At 42.0% G+C, this 27,390-nt stretch overlaps 1 protein-coding gene across 1 annotated transcript in view; it reads left to right on the top strand.

Moving 5' to 3' along the window:
• LOC137377094 (ecotropic viral integration site 5 protein homolog) overlaps positions 1-27,390 on the top strand; it is a 279,264-nt gene that overhangs the window by 36,880 nt on the left and 214,994 nt on the right. Inside the window, exon 2 of the mRNA XM_068046389.1 lies at positions 12,731-12,847. The gene's annotated coding sequence lies outside the window, so the exon portion shown is untranslated. The remainder of the gene's footprint in view (positions 1-12,730; positions 12,848-27,390) is intronic.

Raw genomic sequence — 27,390 nt, 5'->3', positions numbered from 1 at the left:
GACAACATTCAGGCTTGAGCTGATAGGTGGCAAGTCGCATTCACACCACACAAGTGCACATCTCGAACAAGAGAGAATCTAACTATCTCCCCTTGATGTTCAATGGCATTACGATCGCTGAATTCCCCACTATCAACAACCTGGGGGTTGCCATTGACGAGAAACTGAACTGGTGTAGCCATATAAGTACTATGGCTACAAGAGCAGGTCAGAGGCTAGGAATCCTGTGGTGAGTAATTCACCTGCTGACTCCCCAAAGCCTGTTCACCATCTACAAGGCACAAGTCAGGTGTGTGATGGAATACTCTCCACTTGCCTGGATGGGTGCAGCTCCAATAACACTCAAGAAACTCAACACCATCTAGGACAAAGCAGCCCGCTTGATTGGCACCCCATTCACAAACATTCACTCCCTCCACCACCGACACACAGTGGCAGCTGTGTGTACCATCTACAAGATGCACTGCAGCAACGCACCATGGCTCCTTAGACAGCACCTTCCAAACCCACGACCTCTACCACCCAGAAGGACAAGGGCAGCAGATGCATGGGAACACCACCACCTGCAAGTTCCCCTCCAATCCACACACCATCCTGATTTGGAACTATATCGCTGTTCCTTCACTGTTGCTGGGTCAAGATCCTGGAACTCCCTTGCTAACAGCGCTGTTGGTGTACCTACCCCACATGGACTGCAGCAGTTCAAGAAGGCAGCTCACCACCACCTTTTCAAGGGCAATTAGGGATGGGCAATAAATGCTGGCCTAGCCAGTGACCCTCACGTCCCATGAACAAATAAAAAGTGATTTTGTATAGCATAACTGCCAAACAACATCCCACAAATTCTTACACTTAGCCTATGGAATGTGGTTTGTTGCCTAAGTACCACATTTTTGTGCAAAAAGACTGAAGCAGTGCAAATGCTGGTTTCTAAGGGATCTGAATGATGCTAAATCACTTGGACTACTGATGTGCACTTTTTGCATGGAAGTAGAGGGGATAGAGTTGAGAATGTAAAATTTTATATATGAAATTGTGTAAATATATTGCACATATGCTGTTAGATTAACTTAGTGGTACAAATGCAATTATGATGCAATGTTTATCTTGCATTTCTTTAACTTTAATTGTGATAAAAAAGCACTCGGATATTAAATTAGTGTTAAGAAATCTGGCATAGAAAGAAGGGCAGACTGTAACAAAAGATCTTTTGTCCAGTTTACAATATGCACACCACAAGCAAGTACCTGACAGCTGACACTAATAAAACATGAGATTTCTAAAACCCCTACAGGACAAGCTGTTTCAGGAAGGACTGCCATTTGAAGTACTCTTGTTCATGGTTTTGCCTGAAGATTCTGTCTCCATGCAGAATTGTTGTAGGGTGGATACTTGCTTAAGTTAGCAAGAGGTATTAACTTTAGTTTTATTGCTTAAGTTCATTACCCACTTTGTCTCCATGCATTTAGTTACCTTCCAATTTTATATAAAGGTCATTTTTAAATTTTTGAGTTCTAAAAATTTAGCTGCAACAGCAGGGCATGGCAATGCACAGTGTAGATAGCAGGCAAATGTGGTTATTCATAGCTTAAAAGTAAGAACAGTGTTTTCTTACAGGAACTCTTTAGGACATAAATACCGAATTCCTAATGTGAACATAGACATAAATATACCATGGGGTTGATTTTGCCTCCCAAGCAAACTTTGGGTGGCTGGCCTGTAGTCCCGTGTGAAGCATGGTCCATTTGAGGACTAGGCCTCAGCCAGATGTGGCCAAAGATTGAGCACCCTGAGGCAGAACCCGATCTCCAGGTTGCCACAATGTTACATAGAATTACATTGGTCTGTTTCTGTGCTATATATCCTTTCAGTCCAACCAGTTCATGCTGGTGTTATGCTGCACTCGAGCCTCCTCTCCTCTTTCCTCATATAACTCTCTATTGGCATAAACCCGTATTTCCTTCTCCCTCATATATGTTTAACTATCTTCCCCTTAAATGCGTCAATACTATTTGTCTCAAATACTCCCTGTGGTTGTAAGTTTCACATTCTCACCATCTGCTGGGTAAAGGAGTTTCTTTTGTATTTTCTATGTGATTTCTTAGTGCCTATCTTATATTGATGGCCTTGAGTATTTCCCATCCCCACAAGTGGAAACACTCTCCGTGTCTACTCTATCAAAACCTTTCATAATTGTAAAGGCTTCTATTAGATCACCCCTCAGCTTTCTCTTTTCAAGAGAGGAGACCCAGCTTGTTCATCCTTTCCCGATAGGTATGATCTCGCAATTCTGTTATCATCCATGTAAATCTTTTTGCACCCTCTTTGTTGCCTCTATATCCTTTTTATTATACAGTGACCAGAACTGTACACCGTACTCCAAGTGTGGTATAACCAAGGTTTAGTACAAATTTAGTGCAGTTCTATCCCTCTAGGAATAAACCCTAGTGCTTGGTTTGCTTTTTCTATGGTCTTATTGACCTGCTTGGCAACTTTTACTGATTTGTGTATTTGTACTCCCAGATCCCTTTGCTCCTGTACCCCATTTAGATTCTTATTTTTCAAGTAATATGTGACTTCCTTATTTTTCTTCGATAAGTATGAGGTATTACATTTTGCTATATTGAAATTCATTTGCCAATTCTATGCCCATTCTGCAAGTTCATTAATGTCTTGTAATTTGTTGCAGTCCTCCTCAGTGTTGGCTATCCCTCCCAATTTGGTGTTATCTGTAAATTTAGAAATTGTGACTCCAAAGTTTGAATTGTATTTTATCAATATATATTAACAATTCATATATAACCAATAATTATGTTTTCAATATACTGTTTCGAGTGTTTCCATTTTTGTGTTTAATTTTGCAGAGTTGTGTTTTAAAATTGAAAAGGAATCCATGGATTTTTTTTTTGCAAGGGTTACTGAGAGGTCTGGATTATAAACAGTTACTGGAAGGCACCTGTCTTTAAATAATTGCCCAGCAGGGATTGTTTTTGACTTGCGAAAGATGTTTACGAAGAAGTGACAGGTCAAGATTTGTAGGGGTCAGTAGGCTTGATTCTTGTGACATTGTTTTGGTTTTACTTTGGACAGTGAGTTGGGATATGGACAATGGTTTGAAAAGACAGTTGGAGAAAACTTGCCAAGAGAGCAACACCTAGCTCAATCTGTTCCAGCTCTTCGAAAAAGCCTGCCAGTTTTCCATCTCTTGAGAAGCTGAGAAGTAAGTGTAAGAAACTGCCTGAAACACCTGTTACTGCATTTTTCCTGGAAAGCTTGCCCAAACTGATCTTCAATGTCGCCTGTCAAGAACTGTTTGAGGAAGATCCCAGTGATAGCCATCTATATGTATTTGGGATGCCAAACCAAAAAGAACTTCTGGCATCTTTTCATATCTTTTTTCCTTCTTCAAGAATTAGCAGGTATTTTGGCCAACATTTTTTTTTTGTATCCGAGCTCCAAAGAGTAAATCCTTATTTTTCTGGTTAACCAGTATATATGTGAGTGGGTGTGAGGGGCTACGGTAAGAAGAGAACTTTTATATTTCAGTCTGTGTGTTTATGCTTTGCTTCATTGCTGGTTAAGACTTGTTTTTATAATAAATTGATAATTTTGTTGTTTATTAAAGAAACCTGGTTGGTGTTTATATTCTGGGATAAAAATAGAGTCTTATGATTGACCGTATCGGTAAGTGGAAAAAAATTAAAATATATGTTGTGACCTATAGAGAAGTGGAACTCGAGTAAACAGTGCACTCCTCCTGCCTCGGTCGTAACAATACATATATTAATGATTTAGACTTTAGAATCAAAAACGCAATTTCTAAATTTTCAAATGACACCTATATATAAAGCATTTAGGCAGCCCGTGTCCATGCCACAAGAAGTTAAGAGAAAAAGGGTGCTGCAATCTCTGGAGGCGGAGCCAGAGTGGCAACAGTCCTGGCTGGTTTTATGGAGCCTGGAGAACAGGTGGTGGAAGCAGTGGGATGGTAGGTCATTACCCATCATTTTCAGGGTGCTGCTGCTGTGGTTCTGCTGGTCAGGAGGCCTGAAAATTAAGCCGAGTAGTTGCTTTTGTTGAATATTTTTAATAATAGTAATGTACATCCAATGATGTCTGTTAGTGCATCATCACAAGTTCACAAATAAACCAAATTAAGCATTTTTAGATTTTAAAAAAGTACAATTCCTGCCTTTCATTTTGAAATGACTCTTTTTCCTGTTTTGATTATATTCAGTATAGGTTTTTTGTTAAAATTCATAGGGTGAAGTATATTAAAGCCCACTTTGTAGCAAGACATCTGAAGAGTATAGGTGACGCCATATTTTTGAATTACCTGGATGGTACTGCTTATAGTGTTACTGAATATCAAGGTTATTCTGTTGGGACCATTTTTCCAGTATGTGTGCACTCCCATGATTTTCCTATATGTGCCAATGGTGAGCAAAGTTTCCTGCCACCAATGCGCATTCAGAAAATTCTTTTTTTTGTGGGTGACGGACACTACTACATAAGACAAATGTGAAGTGAACAGATCTCTTCACTCATGCAATTAACCATCAATAGTTCTGGGGTAATTTGATCTTGTCTGTTGGGTTCAGCGACATCAACCTTTCCTGCAGTGGTAGAGAAACTATTAGAGAGGATTATTCGGGACAGGATTTACTCCCATTTGGAAACAAACGAACTTATTAGCGAGAGACAGCATGGTTTTGTGAAGGGGAGGTCGTGTCTTACTAATTTGATTGAGTTTTTTGAGGACGTGACGAAGATGATTGATGAAGGAAGGGCAGTGGATGTTATCTATATGGACTTTAGTAAAGCCTTTGACAAGGTCCCGCATGGCAGACTGGTACAAAAGGTGAAGTCACACGGGATCAGAGGTGAGCTGGCAAGATGGATACAGAACTGGCTCAGTCATTGAAGACAGGGTATCAGTGGATGGGTATTTTTCTGAATGGAGGGATGTGACTTGTGGTGTTCCGCAGGGATCAGTGCTGGGACCTTTGCTGTTTGTAGTATATATAAATGATTTGGAGGAAAATGTAGCTGGTCTGATTAGTAAGTTTGCGGACGACACAAAGGTTGGTGGAGTTGCGGATAATGATGAGGTTTGTCAGAGGATACAGCAGGATATAGATCAGTTGGAGACTTGGGTGGAGAAATGGCAGATGGAGTTTAATCCGGACAAATGTGAGGTAATGCATTTTGGAAGGTCTAATGCAGGTGGGAAGTATACAGTAAATGGCAGAACCCTTAGGAGTATTGACAGGCAGAGAGATCTGGGCGTACAGGTCCACAGGTCACTGAAAGTGGCAACGCAGGTGGATAAGGTAGTCAAGAAGGCATACGGCATGCTTGCCTTCATCGGTCGGGGCATAGAGTATAAAAATTGGCAAGTCATGTTGCAGCTGTACAGAACCTTAGTTAGACCACACTTAGAATACTGCGTGCAATTCTGGTCGCCACACTACCAGAAGGACGTGGAGGCTTTGGAGAGGGTACAGAGGAGGTTTACCAGGATGTTGCCTGGTCTGGAGGGCATTAGCTATAAGGAGAGGTTGGAAAAACACGGATTGTTTTCACTGGAACGACGGAGGTGGAGGGGCGACATGATAGAGGTTTACAAAGTTATGAGCGGCATGGACAGAGTGGATAGTCAGAAGCTTTTTCCCAGGGTGGAAGAGTTAGTTACTAGGGGACATAGGTTTAAGGTGCGAGGGGCAAAGTTTAGAGGGGATGTGAGAGGCAAGTTTTTTACACAGAGGATGGTAAGTGCCTGGAACTTGTTGCCAGGGGAGGTGGTGGAAGCAGATACGATAGCGACGTTTAAGAGGCATCTTGACAAATACATGAATAGGAAGGGAATAGAGGGATATGGGGCCTGGAAGTGCAGAAGGTGTTAGTTTAAGCAGGCATCAAGATCGGCGCAGGCTTGAAGGGCCGAATGGCCTGTTCCTGTGCTATACTGTTCTTTGTTCTTTGCAGTTGAGCTTAAATCTCAGAGAATGTGTTCATTTGCACAGATACCTAGGTTAAATTGTAACATGCGCAGGGATCAAATGGAGAGCCTTCCTCACTTTGTTTCATCTTATAACATGATCTTCCTTGAGTTCGACTTTGGAAGGTGTCATCTTGGCTTGGGTTTTAACTGCAAAACAAATTTTATTAAACCGTGGCAATGAAAAAAACATTGGGCTGGATTTTACCTTAGGTGGATGGGAATTCGCCTAGCCCGGGGATCCATCCCCCATTTTATGGCTCCCATGGCTTTAATTACCCTGAGGCGGGACTTCTACCAGCTTGAGGGAGGAAGTCCCACCTCAGTGAGCTGCCGGCCAATCAGCGGGCCGGCAGCTCTTAGTCCCAGCAGCGCCACCGGGAACGGTGTCCACTGCTGGGACTGCAGCCCATCTGACGCTGTGGAGCCAGGCGGAAAGGTAAGTTGGGCATGCCTCACCAGTGAGATCGGTCGTGCCCTGGTGAGGCTAGAGTGGTCGTTTGGGGTGAGGGGGGCATCTTGGGTCCCGGGGATGGGTTGGGAGGCGGGGGAGGCCCTCAATCAGGCACTCTGTGCCTGACTGCCATGGCCCACTCCCCCCGGTTCGCGGAAAGGCCAGTAGCTATCGTTAAGTGGCCACTTAAGGGCCTTAATTGACGTCGGGCGGGCGGTCTCTTTCTCCCCTCCTCCCCCCCCCGCCCCGACGCCCTACTGCCGTAAAGTTGACTGGAGGCGGGAGCAGGGCAGGTAGGCCTCCCGGAGCCACCTGCTCAATTTTATGCTGCCCCCATCCTCCCCCATGCCACCATCTGACCTGCTGGGGCAGCGTGAAACTCAGTCCATCGATTTTAGAGTAACTTAACTACTTTAACTAGCTGGAGTACTGTGTACAGTTCTGGTCACCACATTATAGGAAGGATGTGATTGCACTGGAGAGGGTGCAGAGGAGATTCACCAGGATGTTGCCTGGGCTGGAGCATTTCAGTTATGAAGAGAGACTAGATAGGCTGGGGTTGTTTTCTTTGGAGCAGAGAAGGCTGAGGTGAGGTGGGGTGGGGGGGGTGTCTGATTGAGGTATACAAAATTATGAGAGGCATTGATAGGATAGATAAGAAGAAACTGTTTCACTTAGCGGAGGGGTCAATAACCAGGGGGCATAGATTTAAGGTAAGGAGCAGGAGGTTTAGAGGGGAGTTGAGGAAAAATTTTTTCACCCAGAGGGTGGTTGGAATCTGTAACACACTGCCTGAAGGGGTAGTCGAGGCAGGAACCCTCACAACATTTAAGAAGTATTTAGATGAGCACTTGAAACGCCATAGCATACAAGGCTACAGGCCAAGTGCGGGAAAATGGGATTATTGGATGGGTGCTTGATGGTCGGCGCAGACATGTTGGGCCGAAGGACCTGTTTCTGTGCTGTATGACTCTATGACTCTCCCTCCTTAAGTAAATAGAAAATATCAAATAGCCACGACTGCTGAATTAATTTGTATAAACTAGCTGGTCTGACTCTCGCACTCCAAAGGCTTCCCCAATTTGAACCAGCCAGACTGAGAAATATTTGCAGAAACCAACCGGACCAAATAAAGCAAACATGCATCCAAAAAATTCACAAGTTGTTTTCATTTGAATTGAATGGCTTGGGCTCGTCTTCAGACACTTGATTGAGAGAAAACAATTAAAATCTGTAACCTGTACATTATAATAAACTAGGGCATGTTTACAGTGAGTGAAACTGGGTTTTAAACCGATGTGCTTTGTGACAATAAAAGAAGTCAATACCATTATAAATAGGATAAAGGTGCTTTATTTTTCACATTGGTGTCATGATTAACAACTTCTTATGCAGTATTCTATTTATGCATGCCTTAGAGTTTCATGTTTTTGTATTAAAAAGATTCAATTAAATATTTTTGACAGTGAAGTTTTTTTTTGCATGGGACAGGGAAGCATGAAGAGGCACCAATGTAACTGATGCTTGGGGACACTGAGAACCAATGCGTGATCATTTGTTACACTCTCGGCTAAATGGAGTGAATACAGAGAGTTCAGTTATAGTTGGTAGCCATTAATTGTTTTGGTCTCAGCTGGTGCTCCTCACTACTGACAGTAAGTGCATTGCTGTTTGCATATTTCTTTATCTTCGATTGCTAATGCCTTGTTTTTGCAACTCCACATACATAGAATAAATTCCATTTCACTTGTATGTGAGATAACAGCTATTTATCATGTGGTGCTGTTGCCCATATATGTCAAGAAATTGACTGGATCTGAAGCTTTTTGAGTACTCACAGCAGCAAAGAACAGGAGAGACTGCAACTGGAACTTATGCCAGATTGCTTTGACTCCTGTATAGATTTGTATTTCTCACAAGCAGTTACGTTAGTGGATGCATCAGAACTTCACAGTCAAAATTTTTAATTTTGATTTCAAGTTTCTATATTTGAAGATTGAATGTTTTTTTAAACAAATATAATTTATCGAATGGAGAATAATTGACTGCAGGAAGTGGAAAATGTTATTCTGTGATTCTGTGAGGTTGTGGCTAGTGACCAAAGCAGAAAACCTTGTGCAAATAATGAGCAGTTTTGAGGATAGTAGCTTAATTACATTGCATCACCTCAGAAGTTACAGAAATTAAATGAGGTGCCATAATGCTGCTTTTTGTTCAATGGGGACATTGTATAACTAATGGGAAGTATTTTTTTATCAGCAATTATCAAATGACAAAGTTATTTTACATATATGAGGAGATGTAGAGAATAATGGTTAGTTGGGAGTAATTTCAAGGTGTTCACAGCTGGCCACCACCATCCGAGCCATAAAACTATGGTTTTCGGGCATGGGATCACAGGGATGGAGGTGCTGGAGACTGCAAGACTGCAAAACTTCTTCAAACAAACACAGTGTAACCTGAAACAGCTTTGTGTACTTTCATGTATAGCATTTTACATTTGTATGCATTATATTTCATCCGCCATTGTTCTGCTCACTAACATATTTTGTCCAACTGATCCTATAATTTCTGAGCTGTTTCTTCCAATTCTGCTCTTCCTGCTAGTTTAGTATCATCTGCAACTTTGATTACTTTGCATTGAGTTGCTGAATTGAGGTAATTTATGTAAATTAGAAACTGTAGTGGTCCCGAGATAGAGCCCTTAGGTACCCGAGTTGGTATTTCCCTCCACTGGGATGTAACTGCTCTATATACTGAATAGTTTCCTATCCTTCAACCAATTTCTTGTCCTTTCACATTGTTTACCCTATGAAACTACAGTTTTGAAGTTAATTAATTTTATTTTGTATGGGACTTTATTAAGAACAACTTGCATTTGCATAGCACCTTTAACATAGTGAAATGCCCAAGGCGCTTCATAGGAACATTGTGAAGCAAAATTTGACACCCGCCATATAAGGAGATATGAGGGCAGATGACCAAAAGCTTGGTCAATGAGTTAGGTTTTAAGGAACATCTAAATGGAGGAAGGCGAGGCAGAGAGCTTTAGGAAGGGAATTCTAGAGCTTTGAAACAGCTGAAGGCTCGGCCAGCAATGTGATTAAAATCGGTATGTGCAAGAGGCCAAAATTTGAAGAACGGTGATATCTTGGAGGGTTGTAGACCTGGAGGAAGTTAGAGAGAGGGAGGGGTAAGATCGCAGAGGGATTTGAAAACGATAATGAGAATTTAAAAATTAACTGGGAGCCTATGTCAGTCAGCAAGCACACAAAGCCTGACCCAGTGGTGGAGGTTAAGGATTATGTGAGGATGGAGTGAGGGTGACCTGCTGGTATAACATGTTGGAGCACCAAATTATGTGACTAATTCCAGGTTACCACGTTGTAGGGTTCACCATATTCCACTTGAGTTGTCACTTGGGTTTTCACTAGACTGAAGAAGTCGTGGTGGTTTGGCAGGAAGAGAGCTTCATTGCCATCAGAACAATGGAAGAGAGAAAGGAAAAAACCTGGCAAGTGAGATGGAGGAATGTTAATTCCAGGTGAATCTGCTCACAAAACCTGACCCAATGGATAAGGGTTAAGGTTTAAGTGAGGATAGGGTGGGAGTGACCTGCTGGTGTAACATGTTGGAGAACCAAATTATGTGACTCATAAAAATGTAGGGACTAGACACTAACTTAAAAGATTCGCTCTCTTTTTGTTCCTTCTCCTGGGAAGTTGACAGCTTCCTTGCAGCTGGTTGTGAAGCAACCTTCCCCACCCATTTATTCCAGTGCCAGGCCTACCAAATAGACTTACACAGTCAAGCATGGAGTTTAAGCAACCAGCTACAAGTTTGGCCCACTGTTTCTGCCTTCCATAGGGCAATAGTTAAACCACATTAAATCCCATTGCTATACCCTACACTTTGCAAATGCTTTTCATACTTCACCAGAATGTAATATCTATAGTAATTTTACAATGTTACTTTATTCTGTAGAATTGCTTCTGTGGCATTAATTGTTTATACCATAGCAGCAGCTTTTTCATTGTGCAAAAGAAATACCTAAGATCTTTAACAAAATTATAGACTGATAACAGCGCTGAAGGAGGCAATTCAGTCTGTCATATCCATGCAACACAGCTAGTCCCACTCCCCTGCCCTTTCTTCATAGCTCTGCAATTTCATTTTTCTTCAGATACTTATCCAATTCATTTTTGAAAGCCATAATTGAATCTGCCTCCACCATACTCTCAGCCGCTGCATTCCAGATCCTAACCATTGCATAAAATGTTTTTCCTCATGTCGCCATTGGTTCTATTGCCAGTGTTACGACTAGGTGAGAAAGGTGTCTAGGGGTCTGTTACTATCTTCACCTGGTCTTATTGTAACAGGGTTTAATTTTAAACACACTGTGCTTTGACCTCCCCCTTTGTGAGTCCTTGTTCACAGCTTTCCAATTATAAAGCAAAGAAATGAGCACAAACAGGCTTTCTTTGGTTTAAAGAAGAAAAGTGAAATTTATTAAATTTACTTGAGCACTAATATGGTTCACGCCTATGGATATATGACACGCCCATGCTAGCATGCACACGCAATATACACATGCAGATAGGGACAGAAAAGAGAAGAAAAGATAAAGTGGAACAGTTTGAGGCGATACCTTGTTACTGTGCTTCGAGCTCACGGTATAGTCCTTTTGTAGGTAATTCTTGATTTTCGTTGGGGCCCGGTATTCTGCTTAAATCTTGTTCACGTAGGAGACTTTTCTCACTTTGAGGTTCACATGTTTCCACAAGATTCAGTTCCGTGGGAAGGAGATGGACAGACAGGCAGGTCTTTTCAGCCCAGGAGCTAACGGCCTTCTGTTCCAGGAGCACACGGCTTTCTGAGTTCAAATCCCTTGTTGGAAGTTCAAATCTCAACAGCCAGCTAGTCTTGTGACTAAAACTGGTCTGACCACTTCTTCTGTGTTTGTGGATTCTGCTATCTTAGCAGTCAACCTGGAATGCTAGCTCCCCCCACCTTCAATGTCTGGTAACCAAAAGTCCACTGTTGGTTGAATGGGTCAGGGCATGGTCCTTTGTCCCTTGTTCCAACTATGCTAGTTACTATGCAAATGGCTTTCCAGTTAGGGACTTGCACTTTTAAGTTTTAATGTTTATGTGGTGAAATCATGTGCGCTTTAGTTTAGTTTAGTTTAGAGATACAGCACTGAAACAGGCCCTTCGGCCCACCGAGTCTGTGCCGACCATCAACCACCCATTTATACTAATCCTACACTAATCCCATATTCCTATCACATCCCCACCTGTCCCTATATATTTCCCTACCACCTACCTATACTAGGGGCAATTTATAATGGCCAATTAACCTATCAACCTGCAAGTCTTTGGCATGTGGGAGGAAACCGGAGCACCCGGAGGAAACCCACGCAGACACAGGGAGAACTTGCAAACTCCGCACAGGCAGTACCCAGAATCGAACCCGGGTCCCTGGAGCTGTGAGGCTGCGGTGCTAACCACTGCGCCACTGTGCCGCCCCAGTCTTGGCAGGTGGGGGGTTTGCCTGACACCAGTCATCTTAAATCGGTGCCCTCTGGTTCTTGACCCTTCGCCATTGGGAACAATTTCTCTCTATCTACTCTGTTTAGACCCCTCATGATTTTGAACACATCTATCAATTCTCCTCTCAACCTTCTCGAAGGAGACCTATCCTAGTTTCTCCAATCTGTCCATGTAACTGAAGTCCCTCCTCCCTGGAACCATTATCATAAATCTTTTCTGCACTCTCTCTAAAGCCTTCACATCCTTCCTAAAGTGCGGTCCAGAGCTCACCTGAAATGTTAACTGTATTAGATTTCTGTTCATTATCTATTAAATTAAATATTCTAGTTTAGTTCATATGTTGTGCTAAATTGAACATCAGATTTTGTATTTTTTTATTTGTTTGCTTCTATAGATGAAGTATGTAAAGTTGAACAGATTTTAGCATTAATTTTCTGAATTCAGTGTAAGTTTTATATCTTAGATAAATTCATGGTGATGCTTGCTCTGAATGAGTTTTGAGAATATGAACATTTTCGCTTATTTGTTCATCTAACTGTGTATTAGATGCAACTGTTTGAATTTTATTTTCCCTGTTTTGCTATGTTATGAGACATTATTTTAATGACCATATGAGAAGAGACAAGACATGAAATAGTCTTTATTGCAAATGCATAAAAATGGTCCCTTGAAATCTATAAATGTTAATGCAGTGTGCTTTTGTTTTTCTGAATTACTCCATAGGGACAGGAAGTCAGTTCTGATGAGTGCTAAAGATTTGAAGGCATCAACTAGTTGAATTCAGACTAGAGGCACAAGCCCATTTCAGAAAATCTGGCTGCTCACATGAATGAAAATAGGGTAAGCAACATATTGCATCTACAACAAAACTTATAAATAGAAGTTTGCTATGTGGTATGTATTGAAAACTCGTGTTTCAGCTTCATTTTAAATGCTGTTGACTGTATAGAAGATTCAATTTGAACCACAATGTAATGCAACAGTTATGCAAAGAGTAACGCTAATCACAACAGATAAACAGTGTATGAATCCACATTTAAACCAGGGTACCAGTTTTAGGCCAGTACTTTTAGAATGCAACACAGGACCATTAATTCGAATTATGTTGCTGGTGCCTGCATTACTCTCACCTAGTGGCAACAGAGCTGTTGAGCTGATGTATGATCCACACACTAATTTCTGAATGCCACTTATATTTTTAATGCTGGGTGAGAGTCAACAAAGACATAACTTCCCTGTTATCATTTAGAATATTTAGCATTGTTTGGGAAGTTTCCAGGCAGTTCCATGGATGGATTGCATAGGAACTCTTTAAACTTTGTTTTGCATTGGACTGTTGTTGCACTGCAATTAGTATGAAGCCTGGGTTTTGCGAGACTGCTTTCTGGGGTATTCTCACGCTTCTGATAGGGCGGTCTGCAGTTAAACTGCCAACTTGATTCTTAATTATGATTTTCTTTTTGTGCCATTGCTAGACGTTGACACAAAGACTAACTCAAATATCTTTTTGCTCAGGCATCCTAAGAGTGGACCATTTATTTTATTAAACTTAAAGAAAACACCTTTATTTTCTTCCAATGTAATTATTTTTGGCTGGCTCCAACTTTTCTAATACAAAGGTAGCGTGAAGTTGTAAAATTGCCTGAAGAGTATAAAAGCTGTTACTGTCAAGAAAATGTAAATGTTGCTTTTAACTGATTCTGAAAGAAGACATTTTAATGATGGATTTGTGATGTACAGATTTGCATGCTGTCAAAACTATTGTAGTTAGAAGCCAGTGGTACGACCAAGCTTAGAGTTGGCAGCTCAAAGTATGCATTTATCATGTATCATGTTTAGGGATATCACAAAGACCACCCATTTTCACTTCCACCCCTACCTCAACTTGCAGCTAAAACCATTATCCACGTTTTTGTCACCTCCTGACACAAAAGCACCAATAGTCTCCTGGGCATATAGTCCAACTCCTCCAAACATCTACTGCCTAATCCTGTCGTGCACTAAATCCCTCTCACGCCCATTATCTCTTTCCTCCCAGTACCCAACCCCTCAAATATAACATTTTATCTTTGTGTTCAAATCCTTTTTTTGCTTCACTTCTCCCTACCTCTGTGTTCTCCTCCAACTCCACAATCACTCTCCAAACTCTCCCTCCCTCTGACTCTGGCCTCTTGTACACCTTCTCCTTTGCTTCCCTTCAGTTGCCCCATTGTTGGCAGTCATCAGCTGAAAGGTCCAATGCCCTGGAATTCCCTCTCTAAAAGCTAATCTCTTTGAGCAAGTTGTTTAATATCTCTTTCCTTAGCTTAGTGTCATAGATATACACATGTGCCCGGATTTTTAAAGTCAAGAAGGAAACTGGTGGTTAGGAGCTGAATAAACCATCCTTACCATTATTGCTCCTCTTGGCCCCACAAGGAAAGTAAAAAATAGTTAAGACTTTTTTTTACCTCTCTTGTCCTCTTCTGGCCGTAGATCTCTTGCTGCTGGGTTGACCTGGCAGGACAGCCACAACCATTAAAATAAAAGCAAAATACTGTGGATGCTGGAAATCTGAAATTAAAAACAAGAAATGCTGGAAATACTCAGCAGGTCTGGCAGCATCTGTGGAAAGAGAAGCAGAGTTAACGTCTCAGGTCAGTGACTCTTCTTCAGATCTGGCAAATATTAGAAATGTAAAAGGTTATAAGCAAGTAAAGCAGAGGTGGGGCAAGAGATAACAAAGGAGAAGGTATAGGTAGGACAAGGTCACAGAATAACTGTCCAGAAGGTCGTGGAGCAAAGGCAAACAATATGTTAATGGTGTGTTGAAAGACAAGCATCAGTACAGATAGGGTGTTAACGGACTGAAAATTGAACAGCCGCAAGTACAAACATGAAAAAAACCAGTGGGTAAGCAAACTGAACAAACTAAGATGAAATAAAATAAACACAAAAAAAAAATTTTAAAAAGGAAAAAGAAAAATATAACTAAAAATAAAAGTAAAATGGGGGACCCGTCATGCTCTGAAATGATTGAACTCAGTGTTCAGTCCGGCAGGCTGTAGTGTGCCTAATTGGTAAATGAGATGTTGTTCCTCGAGCTTGCATTGATGTTGCGTTGATGTTGATGTGAACATCAATGCAAGCTCGAGGAACAGCATCTCATTTGACTGAACATTGAGTTCAATAATTTCAGAGCATGACGGGTCCCCCATTTTACTTTTATTTTTAGTTTTTTTTTCTATTTCCTTTAAAAAAATTTTTTTTTGTGTTTATTTTATTTCATCTTAGTTTGTTCAATTTGCTTACCCACTTTTTTCATGTTTGTACTTGCGGCTGTTCAATTTTCAGTCCGTTAACACCCTGTCTGTATTAAGGCTTTGTCTTTCAACACACCATTAACATATTGTTTGCCTTTGCTCCATGACCTTCTGGTCAGCTATTCTGTGACCTTGTCCTATCCACAACTTCTCCTTTGTTATCTCTTGCCCCACCCCTGATCTACTTGTTTATAATCTTTTACATTTCTAATATTTTCCAGTTCTGAAGAAGGGTCACTGACCTGAAGCGTTAACTCTGCTTCTCTCTCCACAGATGCTGCCAGACCTGCTGAGTATTTCCAGCATTTCTGGTTTTTATTTCAGCCACAACCATTTCCTTGCTCGAGCCCATGGTTAGAAAAGCAGTTAGAGCCCAATTACATCATCAAAGCTCAATCTATATACTTAAAAAAGGATCCTGTCGGACAGCAGATTAAAATCGAAGACTGCATAAAGAAGGTTGGTTGTCAGTGGAAGCGTTGTTTCAGCATGCCACTGATCTGCTCTATCACATTTTGTGGCAGAATGGCTTTATGCATGTTGCCCACTGTGTGCATGTGTTGGGCATCAGAGTCATCAACCATTGCATTCATGGATAGCCTTTGTTGTCTCATAGCCACCTTTTTGGTTTGTCTTGGTGGCTCAAATACAGCTGGCACAGCAGACTGTCACAGAATGAAGGCATCATGACTGCTGCCAGGGTAACAGGGAATTAACTTGCATGATTGCCTATGGTCACATACCATCTGGAGATTGAGGGAGTGGAATCCCCTTTGGTTCTGGTATAGGGAGGAATTGACGAGCTTTGCTTGCAAATTGATGTGTGTGCATTCAATGGCACTTTGCACCATGGGGAAGCCTGCAATCCTAGCGAGACCGCATACTCTCTCCACCTGCTTGTCTTTGGCAAGAGCGAATGAAATGTAGTTAGCTCTCTCTCCATTGAGAGCCTCAGTGACCTTCCATATGCAGCAGTGGATGGAAAATTGCAACATCAAGGCAGCATTTGACCGAGTATGGCATCAAGGAGCCCTAGCAAAACTGGAGTCAATGGGAATCGGTGGAAAACTCTCCACTGGTTGGAGTCATACCTAGCATAAAGGAAGATGGTTGTGGTTGTTGGACGTCAATCATCTCAGCTCCAGGACATCACTGCAGGTGTTCCTCAAGGTAGTGTCCGAGGCCCAGCCATCTTCAGCAGCTTCATCAATGACCTTCCATCCATCATAAGGTCAGAAGTGGGGATGTTTGCCGGTGATTGCACAATGTTCAGCACCACTCGCGACTTCTCAGACACTGAAGCAGCCCATGTCCCGATGCAGCAAGACCTGGATAAAACCAGACTTGGGCTGATAAGCGGCAAGTAACATTTGCGCCACAAAAGTGCGAGGCAATGACCATCTCAAACAAGAGAGAATCTGACCATCTCCCCTTGATGTTCAATGGCATTACCATCACTGAATACCGCCCCCCCCCCTCCCCGGGGATTACAATTCTCCAGGAACTGAACTGGACCCGCCACATAAATGTTTGGCTACAAGAGCAGGTCAGAGGCTGGGAATTCTTCACCACCTCATGCTTTCTTTCTCACATCAGCTATAAAATTAGTCTCAGACATGTGACTTAAAGTGTTATTATTTAAACAGTGCAAAGAAATGGACATTGTGCTCAGAAACAATAAGAAGACACTTCAATGCCCCACTCTGCTCTGCATTATGTGGTGGCCTCCGCGCTTGGCCACTCCTACACGGTGCTTCCCTTGTGGCCTTGGAGGAGGTGGAGATAGCCTTCTCACTTGTCTCTGCTGGTGGTTGAGATACATGTGCAGATCATCCTCATCGTGGAGGTGCCTGTGAAGGCATATCCAGAGGCTGCTGAACCTGCATCATTGAAGGGGCAGTCTCTGTCACTTGGCCCTGCAGCACATAGGCTCCCATTGCCAAAGGAATCAAAGAGGCCGAGGATGATGATGGTGCCCGATTAGGGATGACATCCTCAGTCTTTGGCAGGCGCATTGGTCTGCAGTCATCTGCGAAATGCCACCAAGGTTCGCAGCTGATCCTTGGAAGGAGCCAGAAGCAAAGAAGTTCAAACCCACCGTGATTTTGGCAGCTACAGGCGGGGCAAGCCGACCAGTGCTGCGAGGTGCGAGGTCTTTGGCAATGAGGGCACAGATGTCTGTGGTTCAGTCTCCTGCAGCACTGGGTCTTGGTCATCTCCAGGTAGCTCCTTCGTTGGCAGTAGATCCTTTCTGGAGGATATGGCCTCTGTGTCCTTCCAACCCCTCGTTCCATCTCCTCTGCCCTCCTGATGCCCAGGGCTCCATCTTTCCTGTGGAGGGCATTGCCCCTCATCTGAGGCCAAAATCTGAGAGTCATGCCCCCATTGCCAGCTGTTGCCTTTCTGGTGCTTAGCCGGTTGTCCAATTGTCCTTTGCAACCTTGCCCCCATTCTTCTGTCCCCATGATATTAGGAGGGTGACAACTCCCAACACTGCCTGAGCGCAGTAAGCCTACTCTGTCCAACACTTGTGCAGTGCCAAGAACACCTGTTTCCCAATAGCTGAGTCCACCTTTTGAGCCTTTTCAACTTTTATGGCTCCGAGGTGATTCCCTGGGCAGCCATGACTGGCTCCCCACTGTTCCGTCCCAGACAGCACTTGTAGCCCGTGCGCCCCTGCGAAACTCTCAATGCCACCCATTCATGAACACTTAATGGCCTTTTCAAGCAATTTTTAATTGACCTTAATGGGGGGATGTAGTGGGATTGCAATCCTGCTCTCCAACCCCCCCCCCCCCCTCCCCCGCCCCCTGATGCCCTGATGAACCTATTCAATCCTGGGAAAGCTTTTGGAAACTGGCACGCTTGCCATTACTGGTATTTTTGGACCCCGTCCATCTCCGACCCTGACTTCTGCAGGACCTGAAAACTTAGCTCAATATCTTGGAAGTTATTGGAACAAATATGAGAAGTGACTATATAAATCAAGTTTTGCTTAGTAGGGTGAAATCTAAGGTATTTAGATAATAAAAGTAAAAACATTTCAGTTAGCCTCCCTAATAAGTGACACACCAAGAGAAGCAGCTAATTGGTGAGTAGCGGATGAATCTATTTATTTAAGTCTTAAGTTTAATGGACATAAATATAGGCATGGCAGGGCAGTTCAGTGTCATGGGGTGCACATCCTGTTCCATGTGGGAACTCCAGGACACTTCTTGTGTCCTGGGCAACCACATGTTCAGGAAGTGGCGTCAACTGCAGCAGCTTGAATTCTGGGTTTTAGAATTTGAGTAGCAAGTGGCGCCACTGCATCGCATCCGTGAGGCTGAGAGTTTCGTGGAAAACACATTTATAGATGTGGTCACCCCACAGCTTAAGTTTATACAGACAGAGAGGGAATGGGTGACCACCAGGCAGTCAAGAAAGACCTAGCAGGTACTGCAGGAGTTGACTGACTGCATCTCACTGTTCATCCAGTATTTTGTTCTGAATACTGGTGAGAATGATGGCTCTTCTAGGGTGTGAAGCCAGAGCCTAGTCCACGGCACTATGGCTGTCTCAGTTGTACAGGGGGGTGGGTGGTGGATGAGGAAGATTGGAAAAGCAATAGTGAAAGGAGATTCGATAGTTAGAGGAACAGACATGAATCCAGGATGGTATTTTGCCTTCCTGGTGCCAGGGTCAAGGATGTCACAGAGTTGCTACAGATCACTCTGAGTGGGGAGGGTGAACAGCCAGCTGTTTGGTCCATATTAGTACCAATGATGTAGGTAGAAAGAGGGATGAGGTCCTGTAGGCAGGGTTTAGGGAGCTAGAAAATAAACTAGCAAGCAGGACCTCAAAGCTAGTAATCTGGATTACTTCCAGTACCACACGCAAGTGAGTATAGAAATAGGAGGGGGACAGTGACGTAGTGGTAATGTCACTGAACTGGTAATCCAGTAGCCCAGGTTAATGCTGTGGGGACATGTGTTCAAATCCCACCATGGCAGCTGGTGGAATTTAAATTCAATTAATTAATAAAAATCTGGAATTGAAAGCTAGTCTCACTAATGGTGCCATGAAACTATCATTGATTGTCGTAAAAACCCATCTGGTTCACATATATCCTTTAGGGACATTACCTTACCTGGTCTGGCCTACATGAGACTCCAGACCCACAGCAATATGGTTGACTCTGAACTGCCCTCTGAAATGGCCTAGCAAGCCACTCAGTTGTCAAAGGCAATTGGGGATGAGCAACAAATGCTAGCCTTTCCAGTGATACCCACATCCCATGAAAGAATTAAAAAAAAAAAAGTAGGACAGAGCAGATAAGTGCATGGCTGGAGAGATGGTGCAGGAGGGGGGGACTTTAGATTCCTGGGACATTGGGACTGATTCTGGGGGAGATGGGACCTGCACAGGTTTTTGGGGTGGGGGGTTGCACCTGAATAGAGCTGGGAACAATGTCCTTGCGGGGTGAATTGCTAGTGCTGTTGTGGAGGGTGCTACGACCAAGGCAGGAGGAGTGCACTATTTTTCTAGTTCCACTTCTCCACAGGTCACAACATATATTTACATTTTTTCCCACTTAACGATATGGTCAATCATAGATTGGGATCTGTTTTTATCCTGGAATAAAATACACCAACTAGATTTCTTTAATAAACAACAAAATTATCAGTTGATTATAAAACAAGACATAACCAGTAATGAAGCAAAGCATGAACACACATATTGAAATATGAAAGTTCCCTTTTTACCTTAACCCCTCTCTCTCTCACACACACACACACACACACACACACACACACACACACACACACGTTAAGAGATTTTCTCTTTAGAGCTCTATTTAAAAAAAAAACGAAAAAGAATACTTTGGCCAAATACTTGCTAATTCTTGAAGAAAAATAGAGAAGATATGGAAAGATGTTAGATGTCCTTTGTTTTGGTCCGGCATCCCAAATACGCGTAGACGGCTGTTACTGGGATCTTCCTAGAACAGTTCTTGTCTGGCGACATTGAAGATCAGTTTGGGCAGGCTTTCCAGGAAAAATGCGGCAACAGTTTCAATCTGTTTCTTACACTTGCTTCTCAGGGCTTCTTAAAGAATGGAAAAGTTGGGAGGCTTTTTTAAAGAGATGGAACAAGCTGAAAGTTGGGGTTTGCTCCCTTGGCAAGTTTTCTCCAACTGTCTTTTTAACACATCCCCAACTCACTATCCAAAGTGAAACCAAAAACAATATCACAAGAGTCAAGCCTTCTGACCCTTATAAATCTTGACCTGTCACTTCTTTGTAAACATCTTTCCCCAAGTCAAAAACCCCCTGCTGGATAATTATATGAAGACAGATGACTTCCAGTAAGGGCTTGTTTATAGCACTTCTTGATTCTTCCAGTAATTGTTTCTTTTCAAACTAAGTCCAGAAGACCTTCCAGTGACCTCTTTTTAAACAAAACACAAAGTCCAGCATCTACAGAATCCTTTTCAGTTTTAAAACCCAAGTCCTCAAAAAAAAAAAATTTAACAAAAAAATGGAAGCCCTTGTAACAAGGGTTTAGGCTAACTTGACGGGGGTGTGGAAACCAGGAAGTAATATTAGAGAGGAAAACCAATGTGCACAGAGAATTGGGGGAGAGAGATGGCACTAGAGTTGGAAATAGTAAAGTATTAGGTGAGGTCAGTGTAAGAGGGAATGTAATTAGGTCTAAATTAAGTTCATTGTGCATCCATGTGAATGCATGGAGTATGATAAAAAAAGATTAGTGAGCTGCAGGCACAGATAGTGTTACAGCCTCAGTTGAAAGCATTAACTTTAAATGAAGAGATTTGATCTCCCCAGACCAATTGAAAGAATTACACAGCATGATATCATGTTTTAAGATTGTAACTAGAACAACTTATCTTTAAAAAAAACACAATTAACTAAACAGTACTTAGTAAGTAGCTGATATACTAAATTCCACAGAAAGGTATTTCCCATTAACTAATTAACACACTGGAAAACTCCACACCACGTTGATACATTACACAGTGTTGTCATCAAATCGGTATCTTTGCAGTTAGAAGTCCCAAACTCCTCCCAGTTACAATGGGTTGGATCTTCCAGTGTCCTTAACAAAGACAATGTCCTCTTCGCTCTATTCCTCTGAGCACACTTGACTGGTCTCCTGTTAATAAGATAAACTCTGGTAACCCTATTGGTCTTTCCTCCTCAGCAAACCTCGAGCCTTTGAACTGGGTTCAAATCTTAGCAGTCTGTCTCTCAGTTTTCTGAGAGCAGTTGTTTTCTCTCTCTTCTGAGGCTGATCCTGCTGGTTTTTGTGTCTTCCTTTCTTCCTTACAGCATACAGACCCAAGAAAGTCTGTTGAATTTATCCAGACTCAAACGTCAGTAGTTCTTTTCCTTTTATAATATTCAGAGTCCAGAAGTCTGGTCATTTCAGAACTACCTGGGCCTTCCTTTGTTTCCTACTGTTAGCAATTGCAACTCGAATTTGCATTTTTAGAGCTCCTGATTCCTTGTTTACGATCTGAGAGTCTGGTAGAGCGAAACTCATTGCCAGTCAGGTGTTACAACCTTGTACTCTGCTTTCAAAAGGGTCTTTGATCTGGGTTCCTTGTTTGCATGATAACAAAGCCCTCTGATTTGTCTCTGGGTAGACTTGGTGTGAGGTCACATCTCTTCCCCGAATCTTTTTTATACTGCATTAAAGATCACAGTTTTTAAAACATTATCATACTACAGAGTTCAGCATTCATAATAGCCATGTGGAAATATGATGTTGTGGCAACAATGGAGATCTGGCTCAAAAAAGGGCAGAACTGGGGGTGTACTAAATATTCTTGGATACAAGGTGTTCAGGAAAGATAGGGAAGGAAAGAAAGGAGGAGGGGTAGCAGTATTGATGAAGGAGAACATTAGTGTTGGAGAGAGAGGACGTCCTAGAGGGGTCAAGGACAAAATCTATTTGGTTAGAAATAAGAAACAATAGAGGTACCATTACATTGCTGGGTACATTCTATAGGCCACCAATTAGTGGGAAAGATGTAGAGGAACAAACCTGCAAGGAAATTACAGAGAGGTGCAAGAATTATGGAGTAGATATTTTGGGGGAACTTCAGTTATTCTAATATAGACTGGGATAGTAATAGTGTAAAGGACAGAGAGGGGGAAGAGTTTCTAGAGTGTGTTCGGGAGAATTTTCTACTATCAATATGTTTCCAGTCTGACTAGGAAGGAGGCATAGCTGGATCTGGTTCTGGGGAATGAGGTGGATCAAGTGTCATTAGGGGAACATTTAGGGGACAGTGATCATGGTATCATATGGTTTAGGTTGGAAAAGACAGGGAGCAATCCAGAGTAAATATTTTTTAATGGGGGTGGCCCAACTTCATTGGATGAGAACGAATCTGGCCCAGGTAAATTGGAATCAAAGATTGGCTGGCAAAACTGTAACGGAACAATGGAGTGCCTTTAAATAGGAGATAGTTCTGGTACAGTCAAGGTACATTCCCACGAGGGGAAAAGTAAGGCAAACAAATCCAGAGCTCCCTGGTTGTTGTAAGAGATAGAGAGTAAGATAAAGCTGAATAAGGGTGCATATGACAGTTGTCAGGCGGATAATACAGTTGAGAACCATGCTGAATATAGAAGGTTCAGTGGAGAAGTGAAAAAACAAAGAAGAGAAGCAAAGAGAGAGAGACTGGCAGATAACATAAACGGGAATTCAAAAGTCTTCTATAGGCATATAAATAGTAAAAGGGTGGTAAAAGGAAGAGTAGGTTCCATTCGGATCCTAAAAGGGGATTTACACATGGAGGCAGGGAGCATGGCTGAGGTACTAAATGAGTACTTTGCACATGTCATTTCCAAGAAAGAAGATATTGCACTTGTCATTGTGAAAGACAAGGTAGTTGAGACACTGGATGGGCTAAAAATTAATAAAAGAGCAAGCGTTAGAAAGGCTGGCTATATTTAAAGATGATAAGTGTATCAAAGGGACCTGGGTGGCCTTGTCAATAAGTCACTGAAAGTTAACATGCAGGTGCAGCAAGCAATTAGGAAGACTAATGGTATGTTAGCTTTTATCACAAGAGGATTTGAGTACAGGAGTAGCGAAGTTTTGCTTCAATTATATAGAACCTTGGTTAGAGCGCACCTGGATACTGTACGCAGTTTTGGTCCCCTGACCTTAGGAAGGATGTTATTGCCATAGAGGGAGTGCAACGAAGGTTCACGACTTGTTCCCGGGATGACGGGACTGTCCTATGAAGAGAGATTGGGGAAACTGGGCCTGTATTCTCTAGAGTTGCGAAGAATGAGAGGTGATCTCATTGAAACCTACAAAATACTTAAAGGGATAGACAGGGTAGATGCAGCTAAGATGCTTCCCCGAGTTGGGGAGTCTAGAACCAACGGACACAATTTTAAAATATTAGGGGGAAGCCACTTAGAACCGAGATGAGGAGAAATTTCTTTACTCAGAGGGTTGTGAATATTTGGAATTCTCTACCCAGAGGGCTGTGATAGCTCAGACATTGAGTATGTTTAAAGCAGAGATGACCGATTTTTAAATACCAATGACATAAAGGGATATGGGGATAGTGTGGGGGAAAAGGCATTGAAGTGGATGATCAGCCATGATCCTATTGAATGGTGGAGCAGGGTTAATGTTCAGTTCATGTTCGGTTCAAATGTTGTTTTACTACTTTTTATTTCATGGTTGTTGGTAAGTTTAAGGTCTGCATAGCATGGAGTACTAAACCATTTTTAATTGACTACTGATGGGTCTTTAATTCTTGAAGCTCTCAGTATCATAGCATTTATTTAATTGTTAATAATCTGAATGAAGGAACCATTGGTAAAGGTTCTTATTAAAGGCAGGTGACTTTTAGGATTAAAAAAAAATGTTGCCTGGTTTAGAAATAATCTACCGTAAAGAAATAATTGACGTTCAGCTCACAAGTGGTAGAAATTGAAATAACATACTGGAAGAATAGGGTGTATTCTTTGGAGGCTACTGTCGAAGAAGTGGAACTTTATTTGTGCAGCTACAGGTGTCTCATGTTGACATTGCCCACTATGGACATGTTCACTTTGTTGAACAGAGAAATTTACCAAAAGTCCATAGGGAAAAAATGTGCCAAGGAACATGCATTAGATGACTTTCCAAAATTACTGAAGCTTCTCTCTGCTTGAAGTTATATCTTGGTTTGAAACATGTTTTGCAATTAAAAAAAAAAATGGGATGGTGGAGTTGGCTCCCTACAATAATTTCCTGTTGAACGTAAGTGAAACATGGCTGCTGAAGTGGTGTTGTGCTGGTAACAAATAGGAACTGAGTTAGCAGATAACTCTGCTCCCATTTGCCACAATAAATAGTAAGATTTTGCAAAATTCAAAAGCTGACAGTGTAATGGTTGCTCCCAGCCAGACCAGCTGACTCCTTCAGCTCTGAGTCCTTTGCTGTGTTAGCTGTTGTAGTCAAGAGTTTCACGATTGATGATATTGTTCAGCATTTTTAAACAGGTTTTTCTTAGTAGCAGAATAATTATTCTGTCCTGCAAAAGTACAAGTTTTGCAGTTCAAAACCACTGTGTACTATAAATGGGGTCTGAACTTCCTGTGTAAAAAAAAAAAAGACTTGAATTTAAATATAACCCTATCACCTCTGTCATAGCCCTTCACATATCAGCTCAGTTGTCATACTCTCACCTCAGAAGGTTAATGATTCACACCCCAATCCAGAGACTTGAATACATAATCCAGGCTGGTGCTGATGGAGTGCTGCACTAGTAAAGGTGCTGTCTCTCAGATGACATGTTAAACCAAGTATCTGTGCGTATGCTCTCAGTTGGGCGTAAATGATCTTATGGCACTATTCGAAGACCAGGGGAGTTTTCCTGGTTTCCTGGCCAATTCCTTAACCAACATCATTTAAAAAAAAAAGCAGGCCAGATTATGTATCTCATGGTTATTTTTGGGATTTTGCTGTGTACAAATGTTCCCCTACATTGCAACCTACATTGAGAGTAGTGGGTTTCGATTCATGGGGTACTGGCACCAGTACTGGGGGAAAGAGGGAGCTGTACTGTTGGGACGGCCTTCACCAGAACCGCACTGGGACCAGTGTCCTGGTGAATCATATAACTAGGGCAGTAGAGAGGGTTTTAAACTAAATAGTGGGGGAGAGTTACCATGGGGGGAGATTTGGAAATTTAGAGGAAGGACAAGGGAACAGGGCAAAGGTAATGATACAGGTTATGAGAACCAGAGTGTGACAGGAAGGGACAGAGTGTACAAACATAACAGTGCACCAGCAAATAAGATCAGAGTAGGGAAAAATGGTAAGAAGACAGAATTAAAGGCTCTTTATTTGAATGCTCGCAGCATTCGTAACAAGATGGATGAATTGCTACCACAAATAGAAATAAATGAGTATGATATGATAGCTATTACAGAGACATGGTTGCAAGGTTACCAAGGCTAGGACCTGAATATTCAAGGGTATTTGACATTTTAGAAGGATAGGAGGATTGGAAAAGGAGGTGGAGTAGCTCTGTTAATAAAGGATGAGGTCAGTACAATAGTGAGAAATTATCTTGATTCAGAAGATCAAGATGTAGACTCAGCGCAGAGATAAGAAATAGCAAAGGAAAGAAGTCATTGGTGGGGTAGTTTATAGGCCCCCTAACAGTAGCTACAAAGTAGGACAGAGTATACATCAAGAAATAATGGGGACTTGCAATTGTGGGTGAATTTAATCTTCACATCGATTGGATAAATCAAGTTGGCTAAGGTAGCCTGTATGATGAGTTCATAAGAGTATATTTGGAACAGTTTCTTAGAACAATATGTTCTGGAACCTACCAGGGACCAGGCTACTTTAGACCTGGTGGTGTGTAATGAGACAGGATTCATTAACGACCTCATAGTAAAGGATCCTCTAGGTAAGAGTGATCATAACATGATAGAATTTCACATTCAGTTTGCAGGTGAGAAATGTGGGTCTATAACTAGTGTCTTAAACTTAAATATATGCAATCACAACAGTATAAAGACAGAGTTGGCTAAAGTGTACTGGGAAAATAGGTTAAAAGGTAAGACGGTAGAGAAGCGGTGGTAGACATTTAAGGAGACATTTCAAAACTCTGTACAAAGATATATTCCATTGAGAAAGAAATACTCTACAAGAAGGATGCATCATCCATGGCTAACTAAGGAAGTTAAGGGGATATCAGTTGAAAGAAAAGGCATACAATGCTGCCAAGATTAGTGGTAGGCCAGAAGATTGGGAAAGTTTTAGAAACCAGCAACGGATGACTAAAGCAAAAGAGGGAGAAATTGGAGTATGAGAGAAAAGTAGCAAAAAATCTCAAAACAGACAGTGAAAGCTTCTACAAATATGCAAAAAGGAAAAGAGTAGCTAAGGTGAGCACTGGTCACTTAGAGGGTGAGACTGAGGAATTAACAATGAGAAACAAGGAAATGGCAGAGACTTTAAACAGGTATTTTGTATTCATCTTCACAGTAGAAGACACAAAAAGCATCCCAAGAATAATAGAAAATCAGGAGACAAAAGGGAGGGAGGAACTTAAAACAATCACTATCACTAGAGAAAAGTAACGGGAATACTAATGGAACTAAAGGCTGACAATTCCCCTGGACCTGATGGCCTGCATCCGAGGGTCTTAAAAGAAGTGGCTACAGAGATGGTGGATGCATTGGTTGTAATCTTCCAAAATTCCCTAGATTCTGGAAAGATTCCAGCAGATTGGAAAACAGCAAATGTAACACTTCTGTTCAAGAAAAGAGGGAGACAGAAAGCAGGAACTTATAGGCCAGTTAGCCTAACATCTGTCATTGGGAAAATGCTATAATCCATTATTGAAGAGGTAGTAGCAGGACATCTAGAAAATCACAGTACAATAAGGCATAGTCAACATGGTTAACAAGGACTGAGTATGTTTTACCCAAATTTGCTGACGATACGAAGATAGATAGGAAAGCAAGTTGTGAGGAGGCCACAAAAAGTCTGCAAAGGGATATAGATAGGTTAAATGGGCAAAATTTGGCAGATGGAGTATAATGT

This window comes from Heterodontus francisci, chromosome 14 (genome assembly GCF_036365525.1).
Source record: "Heterodontus francisci isolate sHetFra1 chromosome 14, sHetFra1.hap1, whole genome shotgun sequence".
NCBI lineage: Eukaryota > Metazoa > Chordata > Chondrichthyes > Heterodontiformes > Heterodontidae > Heterodontus > Heterodontus francisci.
The sequence above is the reverse complement of the archived record's forward strand: the minus strand, read 5'-3'. Positions and strand labels throughout refer to the sequence as shown.